Source organism: Hemitrygon akajei, chromosome 19 (assembly GCF_048418815.1).
Source record: "Hemitrygon akajei chromosome 19, sHemAka1.3, whole genome shotgun sequence".
In the NCBI taxonomy this organism is placed as follows: Eukaryota; Metazoa; Chordata; class Chondrichthyes; order Myliobatiformes; family Dasyatidae; genus Hemitrygon; species Hemitrygon akajei.
In genome coordinates, this window is record NC_133142.1 from 71,986,278 (window position 1) to 71,999,513 (window position 13,236).

Sequence of the window (13,236 nt, forward strand, 5' to 3'; positions counted from 1 at the left end):
CCAATCTGTGATGTTTATGATCAAAGAAGAGTATTTAAGAAGGTGTTTTGCAATATACTTGCACATATTTAATTGCAGAGCATTGATATCCAGGTATCAGTACTTCCTGAAATAGAATGTGTTATTAGTTTTGCTGTATTTTTTCAAAAATTGCCAGTTTGTGTATATGAGTCTTAAATGAGCCAAAATATTTTTTTGAATCTCAAGATTGTGTAAGTGTTGCAAATCTGAAATAAAAGAAAAAAGAAAATACTGGAAACACCCAGAATATCAGGCAGCATCTATCGAAGGAGAACTATGAATTAACATTTCAGGTTAATTTCAGGTCAGGGTAACTTACCAGAATTGAGAAAGTAGGAAAAAGTTGATTTTAATGTACGGAAAGAATGGGTGTTGGGTTTTATAGCTGGGAGAGAAGGAATGTGTTTGATAGGATAAGGCCAGAAGATCTAAATGGCTGATTATAAAAGATTAGAGTGCAGTGAGAGAAAACAAAGGGATGTATGAAATCTAAAATGTAGTTCAGAGCTGATATTTGAACTACAAGAACACCAGAAATGCCCAGCTTATTGGGCATTGCTTGTGGATAAAGAAAATAAGATATCACTACAGATAGAAAGCTCGTCACGAAATTATAAACACAAGAAATTCTGCAGATGCTGGAAATCCAAAGCAATATATACAAAACATTGGAGGAACTCAGCAGATCAGGCAGCATCTATGGAAGTGAACAAATAGTTGACATTTAGGTCTGAGACTCTTCTACTCTTCTTCAGGACTGAAAAAGAAGGGGGAAGAAGTCAGAGTAAAAAAAAAGGTGATAGGTGACCAGGTGCTTGAGAAAGGCAAAGGGCCTAATCTGACAGGAGAGGAGCATGGACCATAGTAGAAAGTGAAGGAGGAGTAGATGGTAGGCAGGTAGAGAAGAGCTAAAAGGCCAGAGTGGAGAATAGAAAAAGAGGGGAGAAGGAGAGGGTTTTTTTTAAACTGGAAAGAGAAATCAATATTCATGCCATCAGGTTTGAGGCTACCCAGACAGAATATAAAGTGTTGCTCCTCCACCCTGAGGGTGGCCTCATCGTGGCACAAGAGGGAGGTCATGGACTGGCAAGTCGGCTTGGGAATCAGAATTAAAATGTTGGATCACCGGGAAGTTCAGTTTTTGGTTGATGAAATGGAGGTGTTTGATAGAGTGGTCCACCAATTTACTACGGGTCATACCAATGCAGAAGAGGTCTCATTAGACACACCAAAATAATTAACAACCCTATCAGATTGCTTCATTTCCAGCCCTTTACCTTTCCCACCCACCTAGTTTTACCCATCACCTAGACACCCTTCTCCGCACCCCCAACCACCACCACCACTTTTTTATTCTGGTGTCTACCCCCTTTCTTTCAAGTGCTGAAGAAGGGTCTCAGCACAAAACGTTCATTTCCATAGATGCCACCTGACCTGCTGGGTTCCTCCAGCATTTTGTGTGTGTGGCTTATAGAAAAATTAGACAGTTCTTAAAACAGAAAAAAGCAAGTAACCTGTAATTATTGAATTTGATATTGCCCTGAAGGCTGGAATGTTTCCAGATGGAAGAAGGGGATTTGTTCCCTGGAGCTTTCATTGGGTCCCATTGGAACAGTGCAGAAAACCACAGACAGAGCAGGTGAAAGTGGAAGAGGATGAAGAATGAAAGTGACAGGAACTGCACAGTCAGGGTCACTCCCACAGGTTGAAAGGATTCACCTAATCTGCATTTCTTTCCAATGTGGAGGGATATTATGACAATTGTAAGTAATGCACTTGATTGGAAGACATGTAAGTGAATCATTGCTTCAAGTTTATTATCATAAGCATACATAGACAGGGTATAAATGCCATGAAAATTAGCTTTTGCAGCAACAGCACAGTGCATTACAAACATGACCAAAATGGAAAGAATCTTTGGTTCTTTGGTGGTAGAAAAGCACCATGGAGTTGAGAAAGTAATGACTCCTTTGAAAAGCTGAAAAAAGAGAGGAGAGAAGCTGCCTGTTGCTGCAAAAACTTGTGGAATGTGGCTGAGAGTGTGAGAGGTGATCTATTGAATGTGAAGGCTGTGGGATGAAAGGAACAAGGGAAACTTAACTTTGTCGCAGGGAAGAGATAGAATAAGTACAGCAGTGCAGGGGGGAAAAATAGATGCAGTCAAGGACCCCCTCAACTATAGTTGAGGGGCAGCCACATTTAAAGAACAAAATTACAGATGAATCTTTGTGGAAATTTGTGTCATTGAAGCAGCTGAAATGGAGATGGAGTGGAGACGGAGACTTTGTACAAAGCAAAGTGGGAGGAAGTATTGGCAAGATAACCGAGAGTACCAGGGCTTATGACTGATGTTTGATGCTAGCTTATCCCCCTGAGAGGGGGAATACAGAAATCCAGAAGGGAAAAGGCAGTCATATGGACTATGTGAAGGTGATACCAGGATGAGAGGTAGGAGCAAATGTTAAAATGAAAATTCTGAATGAATGCAGGTAGGAACATTAATGCAGTTGTGTGCAAGATAAAGAGCTGAGGGAGGAGACTTGAGTGGGGTTGAGACACCGACTGTTCCATACATCCTATAAATAGTTAGACAAAGCTTGGACCCATCTGAATTGCACATTTCATGTGGAGAAAGGAAATAGAGTTGGAGAAGTTGTTGAATATGAGAATGAATTCAACCAGTTAATTGTTGATGAGGGGAAGTGGTTGAATCTGTATTCAAGCAAGAAGTGAAAGGATTCAGAGTATCCTGTTGTGAAAACTGCTAAAGTGGGTATGATTATCAAAGTTTTAGAGATGCCACTGGAGGATGAGGTAGGAATAGGAAAAATACATGCTGAAACAAGAGATCTGCTAGGACAATGGATCTTGGGGAGAAGGTTGCTTGTCCAGGGTTGGGGAATTACAAGGTTGGAGTCTGTGGATGAAAAATCTTGATGAATTCAAGCCTTCCTGGGACTCAGTGGCATGATGCACTCGATTTCTGTGAATGGTTTAATAATGTCAAAATGTTTCAAAAATTTCTGTTGCTCTGAATAGGACTATCTGATTTCAGAAGAGCCACTGTACACTTATTATTTCATTGTGGTGAGGTTGAAAGTTATACTTTTCTGCGTCTGCTTTTGTCAGGTGTAAATATTTGTTTTATTTTAAGAGAGTTGGAACTTACTCTGCCTTGGAAAAAGTATTCAGCCTCCACAACTATTTTCACATTTTACTGTCTCATTTTTTTAAACTTAAAATATATTGACAAAGAATGTTTTTGAGCTAATCTACAAAATATTGTGCATTATGTCAAATTTAAAGAAAAATTCCAAACCTGTCAGCAATTTACTAAAAGTTAAAAACCAAAATTGAGGCTGAAAAAGTATTTATCCTCTTTGCAATTTCTATGCTAACTTTCCTCAGTAGCAATATATTACCTAACCTTACCAAGCCCAATTTGTCAATGTAGAAAATTGGAGGATTGTTTGTTTCAATGAATTCATAAGAATACTGTAAAAATCTCTCTGTAAGGTCCAACAGTATGGTAGATTTTCAACAGACCGAACTAAAATGAAGACAAAGGTACATTCAAGAGTATCCAGAGAAATTATAGTAGAGAAGCACCAATCTGGGGAAGGGTACAGGATCATCTCAAAGGCACTGAGCATACCTCAGAGGATAGTGCAGTCTGTTTTGAAAGAGTAGGGGAAAAATATAAAACCACAGTCACAATGCCGCCCCCCCCCCCAAACGTTGTCGCTGGAAAAGAATGGCACTTGTAAGAGAGGCTACTGTGATGGCAACAGTCACTCTGAGTGAACTGCAGAATTGAGTGGCTGCAACTGGAGATAAGTTCATTGCTCCATAATCTCCAAGGCCTTGCACAAAAGGGTATTTATGGAAGAGTGACAAGGAAGAAGCCCTGGCAAAAAAGCATATCCTTGCCTGTAAAGACTGTGCAAAGAGTCAATTAGAGGATACTGCAAAGATGTGGAGGAAGGTCTGGTGGTTGAAATGGACAAAAGTGGAATTTTTTGGCCTCAACATGGAGTTTTTATGTGTGGGGTAAATCTAAAACTGTGCATCTGCCAGTTAATGCCATCCCTACTGTAAAGTATGATGGAGGGAGCATCATGCTATGAGGATGTTTTTTTTAGCAGCAGGGACTGGGAATCTGGGTCAGGAAGATGAATGCTGCAAATAGAGTGATATCCTGGATTAAAAACCTGCAAACCTCTGCCAGCAAGTTTAAACTGAGGAGGAAGTTTGCCTTTCAGTAGGACAATGACCTTATCTCAAAGCATTGTATGTTTAAAGTTTCTGACTAAAAGGTGATTTTGTCTACACTCACGTCTACACTGCCAGAGCAACCATGGAGTGGTTTCAAATGAAGAAAATTGAAATCTTTCAGTGGCCCAGTCAGAATCCTGACCTTAACCCAATCGAACATCTCGGGCATGAGCTCAAAATTGCTGTCCACTGCAGTACCCCAACTAACCTGACACAACCTGAGCAATTTTGTAAGGAGGAATGGGCAAATCTTGCTCCATCACATTGTGGGAAGGTAATAGAGACCTGACCAAAAAGACTACTGGTTTTAATAGCTACAAGAGGTGGTTCAACTAAATGCTGAGCAAAGAGGGATGGATGACTTTTAAACTGCTGACTTCTCAGTTTTGAATTTTAGTCTTTCATGCTTTACAATTTTCCCTGTTTTTTGGGCTCTGTGAAAAGATAAGCATGTGATTCACAAATAAATGTTTCCAGTTAAATTGGTCAAAATCCCTGGTTGTAATTCTCATTTATGTGAACCAAGGGTTGAGGACTGAATAGTTTTGGAGCATTGTATATTTAAAGTTTCTGACTGAAAGGCGATTGTGTGTACACTCATGTATCCATCATATCTTACAGTTAGGGCCATTTGGATAATTTCCCTGATATCAAGAAATAACTGTTTAAGGAATTGTGTATTTTGTCATGCATCAATAGATTCACAGTGATGAAAGCTGTGATTCAGTGTTAATTGACATTAGTAACTTTTACTTCAAAAATCTAATGTTTTATACTTACAATATAGAAGGTGGCCATTCAGCCCATGCTGGTCCTTTGAAAGTACATTCCAATTAGACCTACGTCCGTTTGATTAGATATGTATTACTGATTTTCCTTATTGAAAATGCTATATTGTATTTGAATCTACACCATTAAGAAATATCTTGGGAATTAGGCATTCTCAGTTTCCATTTGAAACTTGGAATAGGTGCCTTCCAATTTGAGAAAAATAGGAGAAAACTTGTTTTGTGTGATTTGTGTAAAGCATGAAGCATTTTGAGGAAAAGCTAGAAGCATTAATGATCGAAAGTGATTTGGGATCTGCAAACATAAGACCCGTTGAATCACTGGCCTTGCGCCTGACCGATTGAAAGAATGGCTATCCTGTACCATACAAATAAAAGAGCTAAGCTGCTGAATCAGAGGGACATTGGAACAGCGTGTGTCCGATGTTTCATGGAATCCTGATTAACCCCTTCTGTACTGGATGAGGCGATTCAGATTGACAGATTTACTATGCACTGTTGGGATAGATCAATAGTCTCTTAAAAGCAGAGGAGGTGGAGTATACCGCATGAACAACTCTTTTTGGTGCACAAATATTGCAGTGCTGTCCCAATTCAGGGATTCATCTTCGAACCTGGATGAGTATTCTGCAGCTGTTACCGACTTTATTAAAACCTGTGTAGATTAATGTGTGCCCACAAAGACTTAACTGTACATTCCCAACAAAAGCAGTGGATGAACCAGGAGGTACGTCCTCTGCTGAAGGCTAGATCTGTGGCATTCAAGTCTGGCGACCAAGGTACTAGAAAACCAGGTATGATTTGCGGAGGGCTCTTTCAAAGGTGAAGAGACAATTTTGAATGAGGTTCGAGGCGACAACAGGTGCACAGCAACTCTGGCAGGGCTTGCAAGATATCCTGAAGTGGGAGGGTGAGGAGCCAGAGGTCGTGGTACATGTAGGTACCAATGACATAGGTAGGAAAGGGGAAGAGGTCCTGAAACGAGAGTATAGGGAGTTAGGAAGGCAGTTAAGAAGAAGGACCGCAAAGGTAGTAATCTCGGGATTACTGCCTGTACCACGCGACAGTGAGAGTAGGAATGGAATTAGGTGGAGGATGAATGCGTGGTTGAGGGATTGGAGCAGGGGGCAGGGATTCAAGTTTCTGGATCATTGGGACCTCTTCTGGGGCAGGCGTGACCTGTTCAAGAAGGACGGGTTACACTTGAATCCTGGGGGGACCAATATCCTAGCGGGGAGGTTTGCTAGGGCTACGGGGCAGACTTTAAACTAGTAAGATGGGGGGGCGGAAATCAATTTGAGGAAACTATGGGAGAGGAGGTTAGTTCACCAGTAGAGCAAGTAAGTAGACCGTGTGTGAGGGAGGACAGGCAGGTGATGGAGGAGGGATGCGCTCAGCCCGAAGTTGTAGGGGAGAAGAAAGAAAAGGATAATAAATTTGAATGCATTGCTAGGGATGAAAAGAGAGGAGGAGGTGGAGAGTATCTTAAATGTATCTATTTTAATGCTAGGAGCATTGTAAGAAAGGTGGATGAGCTTAAAGTGTGGATTGATACATGGAATTATGATGTTGTAGCTATTAGTGAAACATGGTTGCAGGAAGGGTGTGATTGGCAACTAAATATTCCTGGATTTAGTTGCTTCAGGTGTGATAGAGTAGGAGGGGCCAGAGGAGGAGGTGTTGCATTGCTTGTCCGAGAAAATCTTATGGCGGTGCTTTGGAAGGATAGATTACAGAGCTCCTCTAGGGAGGCTATTTGGGTGGAATTGAGGAATGGGAAAGGTGTAGTAACACTGATAGGAGTGTATTATAGGCCACCTAATGGGGAGCGTGAGTTGGAAGAGCAAATGTGTAAGGAGATAGCAGATATTTGTAGTAAACACAAGGTGGTGATTGTGGGAGATTTTAATTTTCCACACATAGATTGGGAAGCTCATTCTGTAAAAGGGCTGGATGGTTTAGAGTTTGTGAAATGTGTGCAGGATAGCTTTTTGCAACAATACATAGAAGTACCGACTAGAGATGGGGCAGTGTTGGATCTCCTGTTAGGGAATGCGATAGGTCAGCTGACAGATGTATGTGTTGGGGAGCACTTCGGGTCCAGTGATCACAATAGCATTAGCTTCAATATAATTATGGAGAAGGACAGGACTGGACCTAGAGTTGAGATTTTTGATTGGAGAAAGGCTAACTTTGAGGAGATGCGCAGGGATTTAGAGAGAGTGGAATGGGTCAAGTTGTTTTATGGGAAGGATGTAATAGAGAAATGGAGGTCATTTAAGGGTGAAATTATGAGGGTACAGAATCTTTATGTTCCTGTTCGGTTGAAAGGAAAGATTAAAGGTTTGAAAGCGCCATGGTTTTCAAGGGATATTAGAAACTTGGTTCGAAAAAAGAGGGATGTCTACAATAGATATAGGCAGCATGGAGTAAAGGAATTGCTCGAGGAATATAAAGAATGTAAAAGGAAACTTAAGAAAGAGATTAGAAAAGCTAAAAGAAGTTACGAGTTTGGTTTGGCAAATAAGGTGGAAGTAAATCCGAAAGGCTTCTACAGTTATATTAAAAGCAAGAGGATAGTGAGGGATAAAATTGGTCCCTTAGAGAATCAGGGTGGTCAGCTATGTGTGGAGCCGAGGGAGATGGGAGAGATTTTGAACGATTTCTTCTCTTCGGTATTCACTAAGGAGAAGGATATCGAATGGTGTAAGGTGTGGGAAACAAGTAAGGAAGTTATGGAACCTATGACAATTAAAGAGGTGGAAGTACTGGCGCTTTTAAGAAATTTAAAAGTGGATAAATCTCCGGGTCCTGACCGGATATTCCCCAGGACCTTGAGGGAAGTTTGTGTAGAGATAGCAGGAGCTCTGACGGAGATCTTTCAGATGTCATTAGAAACAGGGATTGTGCCGGAGGATTGGCGTATTGCTCATGTGGTTCCATTGTTTAAAAAGGGTTCTAGAAGTAAGCCTGGCAATTATAGACCTGTCAGTTTGACATCAGTGGTGGGTAAATTAATGGAAAGTATTCTTAGAGATAGTATTTATAATTATCTGGATAGACAGGATCTGATTAGGAGTAGCCAGCATGGATTTGTGCGTGGAAGGTCATGTTTGACAAACCTTATTGAATTTTTTGAAGTAGTTACGAGGAATGTTGACGAGGGTAAGGCAGTGGATGTAGTCTATATGGACTTCAGCAAGGCCTTTGACAAAGTTCCACATGGAAGGTTAGTTAAGAAGGTTCAGTCGTTAGGTATTAGTGCTGGAGTAATAAAATGGATTCAACAGTGGCTAGATGGGAGATGCCAGAGAGTAGTGGTGGATAATTGTTTATCGGGATGGAGGCCGGTGACTAGCGGGGTGCCTCAGGGATCTGTTTTGGGCCCAATGTTGTTTGTAATATACATAAATGATCTGGATGATGGGGTGGTAAATTGGATTAGTAAGTATGCTGATGATACTAAGGTAGGAGGTGTTGTGGATAATGAGGTGGGTTTTCAAAGCTTGCAGGGAGATTTATGCCGGTTAGAAGAATGGGCTGAACGTTGGCAGATGGAGTTTAATGCTGAGAAGTGTGAGGTTCTACATTTTGGCAGGAATAATCCAAATAGAACATACAGGGTAAATGGTAGGGCATTGAGGAATGCAGTGGAACAGAGAGATCTAGGAATAACAGTGCATAGTTCCCTGAAGGTGGAGTCTCATGTAGATAGGGTGGTGAAGAAGGCTTTTGGAACGCTGGCCTTTATAAATCAGAGCATTGAGTACAGAAGTTGGGATGTAATGTTAAAATTGTACAAGGCATTGGTAAGGCCAAATTTGGAATATTGTGTACAGTTCTGGTCACCGAATTATAGGAAAGATATCAATAAATTAGAGAGAGTGCAGAGACGATTTACTAGGATGTTACCAGGGTTTCAGCACTTAAGTTACAGAGAAAGGTTGAACAAGTTAGGTCTCTATTCATTGGAGCGTAGAAGGTTGAGGGGGGATTTGATCGAGGTATTTAAAATGTTGAGAGGGATAGATAGAGTTGACGTGAATAGGCTGTTTCCATTGAGAGTAGGGGAGATTCAAACGAGAGGACATGATTTGAGAGTTAGGGGGCAAAAGTTTAAGGGAAACACGAGGGGGTATTTCTTTACTCAGAGAGTGATAGCTGTGTGGAATGAGCTTCCTGTAGAAGTAGTAGAGGCCAGATCAGTTGTGTCATTTAAGGTAAAATTGGATAGGTATATGGATAGGAAAGGAGTGGAGGGTTATGGGCTGAGTGCGGGTAGGTGGGACTAGGTGAGATTAAGAGTTCGGCACGGACTAGGAGGGCCGGAATGGCCTGTTTCCGTGCTGTGATTGTTATATGGTTATATGGTTATAAGACATTACTTCCTACAAAGCAAAACCCAATGGCATGAATAGCAGCAATTCTTCATTACCAAATGAACTCAACGCCTTCTATGCTCACTTTGAAAGGGAGAACACAACTACAGGTGTGAAGATTCCTGCTGCACCTGATGACCCTGTGATCTCAGATGTTAGGTTGTCTTTAAAGAGAGTGAACCCTTGCAAGGCGGAAGATCCAGATGGAGTACCTGGTAAGGCTCTGAAAACCTGTGCCAACCAACTAGTGGGAGTATTCAAGGACATTTTCAACCTCGCTCTGCTGCAGGCAGAAGTTCCCACTTGCTTCAAAAAGGCAACAATTATACCAGTGCCAAAGAAGAATAATGTGGGCTGCCTTAATGACTCTTGCTCAGTAGCACTCACATCTACAGTGACGATATGCTTTGAGAGGTTGGTCATGACTAGACTGAACTCTTGCCTTAGCAAGAACCTGGACCTATTGCAATTTGCCTATCGCCACAATAGGTCAACAGCAGACACAATCTCAATGGCTCTGCACATGGCTCTAGACCACCTGGCCAACACAAGCACCTCTGTCAGGGTGCCGTTCATCAACTATAGCTCAGCATTTAATACCATCATTCCCACAATCCTGATTGAGAAGTTGTAGAATCTGGACCTCTGTACCTCCCTCTGCATTTGGATCCTTGACTTCCTAACCGGAAGACCACAATCTGTGTGGATTGCTGACGATCAACACTGGCACACTTCGGGTGTGTGCTTAGCCCACTGCTCTACTCTCTATATACAAATGACTGTGTGGCTAGGCATAGCCCAAATACCATCTGTAAATTTGCTGATGATACAACCATTGTTGGTAGAATCTCAGATGGAGACGAGGGCGTACAGGAATGAGATATGCCAACTAGTGGAGTGGTGTCCTAGCAACAACGTAGCATTCAACATCAGTAAGACGAAAGAGCAGATTGTGGACTTTAGGAAGGGTAAGACGAAGGAATACATACCAATCCTCATAGAGGGATCAGAAGTGCAGAGAGTGAGCAGTTTCAGGTCCCTGGGTGTCAAGATCTCTTGAGGATCTAACCTGGTCCCAACATATCAATGTAGTCATAAAGAAGGCAAGACAGCGACTATACTTAATTAGGAGTTTGAAGACATTTGGTATGTCAACAAATACACTCAAAAACTTCTACAGATGTACCGTGGAGAGCCTCCGTGGAGGCTGCATCACAATCTGGTGAAGGGAGGCTACTGCACAGGACTGAAAGAAGCTGCAGAAGATTGTAAATCTCGTCAGCTCCATCTTGGGTTCCAGCCTACGAAGTACCCAGGACATCTTCAAGGAGCAGTGTCTCAGAAAGGCGGCGTCCCATTATTAAGGATTTCCAGCATGCAGGCCATTCCCTTTTCTCACTGTTACCATCAAGTAGGACATAGAGTAGCCTGAAGGCACACACTCAGCGATTCAGGAACAGCTTCTTTCCCTCTGCCATCCGATTTCTAAATGGACATTAAACCCTTGGACAGATCTCACTTTTTTAATATACAGTATTTCTGTTTTTGCACGTTTTTAATCTATTCAATGTATACTGTAATTGATTTACTATTTAAAAAAAATTTTTTTTCTCTCTTCTATATTATGTATTGCATTGAGCTGCTGCTGCTAAGTTAACAAATTTCACGTCACATGCCGGTGATAATAAACCTGATTCTTATTCTGAGTTGGACCACATCTCGGATGGGACTGCTCATAACATCATAGGAAAGATGTATTGGATTTAGAATGGGTACCTCATCAATTTAACAGCTCTACCTGAATTACAAATGTAATTGCTTGAAAGATTGCATAAACTAAGAATGAATGATTCAGAATTTAGATTAAAGGATCATTTATTTGAAGTTTTCTTTATTCAAAGGGGAACTTAGAGGACTTCTGGAGAATTTGATTTTACTGTCTGTGTATTCCAGGGTCAGCATGAATAGTCTAAGAATTGAGCTTTCAGGAATGAAGGTAAAAAATAATTGTTTTCTAGAGGATGGTGGAAAATTGGAATGCTTCAAAAATAAAATTGATGGTAGATTTTTAATGTTTTGACTTTGATATATATTTGTAACTAGGGAAAAAGGTAAAGGTATCTTATAATAGGTTACAGGTCAGCAATGTTCTTAAAAATTTGCTGAACGAGATCTATTTATTTTCTTGTGCTATTAGTATTTGAGAAGCAATGTTTTTGATGTTTTTGTACTTTTTTGTGGGGTTTTGTACCCCTCACTCCTGCCTTTTATTCTGCCTTGGTACTGTGTTCAGTTAGTTGCTTCAATCCTAATAGCAATGCTAGAGACTAATTTTTCTTATTTGAAGTAGAAAAACTGTATAATTAAATTTTCTGGGTAATTGAGCACTAGTTGGATAATGAATGCATCTGTGCATCCATGTAGGTGGGAAGCCTGATCAATCTGCTTACTAATTTACAACAGGAAGAAAAATAAAAATTAGTATTCCCCAAATCTGACAGTGACTGCTAGCACAGTAAAATAAATGCAGCAGCTGCTTGTATCACCCCATTGATTAGAAATGCCTAAGTTAGTGAAACAAGAACGTTCTATGTAAAATGTCTTTGAGTAATCCTGTCACTAATTAAACAAAACCTTGATAACTTGATATATTGCCACTTTGCATTATAGAAGTTGGGGAAAAGCTACATTATTTTGAGTGAATCCTTCTGAAGAGGATAAATTTGTTTCATTTTGCTGTTTGTAAATGATTAGGCTCATGTCCTTTCTCAATTAGGCTGCTTTTGCTGGTCTTCATCCTCCCCCAGGACAGATACAGTGACAGATGTGCTGGTAAGTTGGTTGAATTAGTTCCTAACTGTGTCACCAAAGACATCGGGTACATGGTAGTCTACAAACCAAATCATTTTTAAACTAAGGCAAAATGGTGGATTTGGATAAGGTCCAAAATAAGTCCAACAGTTAGATGTAAGCATTTTGCAAGCCCTTGAGCTCCATGCTTTACATTTTAGCTCCCTGTTGCGTGTAGTATAAATTATTATATAATCTGCAGAGTTTAAGACTTTTAATGTTAAGCAGCCATTTTGTCATTAAACATGATGTTTTGATAAAATAGAATAGTGCTTTAAATACTTGGTGTATTTATTATCTAAACCTTTGCTCTTTGAATGTTTGATGTTATTTCCCTGATCTTATTGAAACTGTATGGTCTACTACTACTATCCTAATCCAACTGACACAAAAAAAATGCACTTCCTGTTATATCCATTTCCACCTTCCCAGCTGAGAAAGATCACCGGTAACTATCATTGCAGCATTGTCAAATCATTTTATTGTTGATGTAAGAGAGAATTTAATGCCGTATTTTCTTTCCCCACCTGATCATGCTTCCTCCTTTCTGGATTCTAGTGATCTGACTCCAAGATTGGGAATAAATTGAATACCAAACATAAATACCTAAGGTCACAAAGTCAAACACAACAACACCAATTTTTTCAGAACATTTTGGTCCAAGACTTTACCAGCAACCCTTCAGCATTTCACAGATTTGCATTCAATATAATTTTAACTGTGTCAATCTCCTCTTGTGGCAGAAATATGTAGTATATAGTTAAACTTCAGTTTGCTCTGTTTTCATAATGTATGGTCTGCACCGAACCTTGTCTTGTAAGTCTTGGTGAAATTTCAAATTCTATTTTTTTTACAGCTATGTATTAACATGCTTACTAAAAACTGAAGGATCTGTTTGAGGAGATGTGAGTTAGGCACTGGAA

General features: G+C 40.4%; 1 protein-coding gene across 8 annotated transcripts in view; it reads left to right on the forward strand.

The window, feature by feature from the left end:
* Positions 1-13,236, forward strand: part of setd5 (SET domain containing 5) — a 211,297-nt gene that overhangs the window by 36,987 nt on the left and 161,074 nt on the right. For 4 of the 8 annotated variants that reach the window (XM_073072849.1, XM_073072850.1, XM_073072843.1 and 1 more), the window contains exon 2: positions 12,240-12,295. The exons of 3 other annotated variants lie outside the window; for them this stretch is intronic. The gene's annotated coding sequence lies outside the window, so the exon portion shown is untranslated. Of the gene's footprint in view, positions 1-11,416; positions 11,460-12,239; positions 12,296-13,236 lie in introns of those variants that run through there. One more of the 8 variants, XM_073072844.1, reaches the window with a different exon arrangement.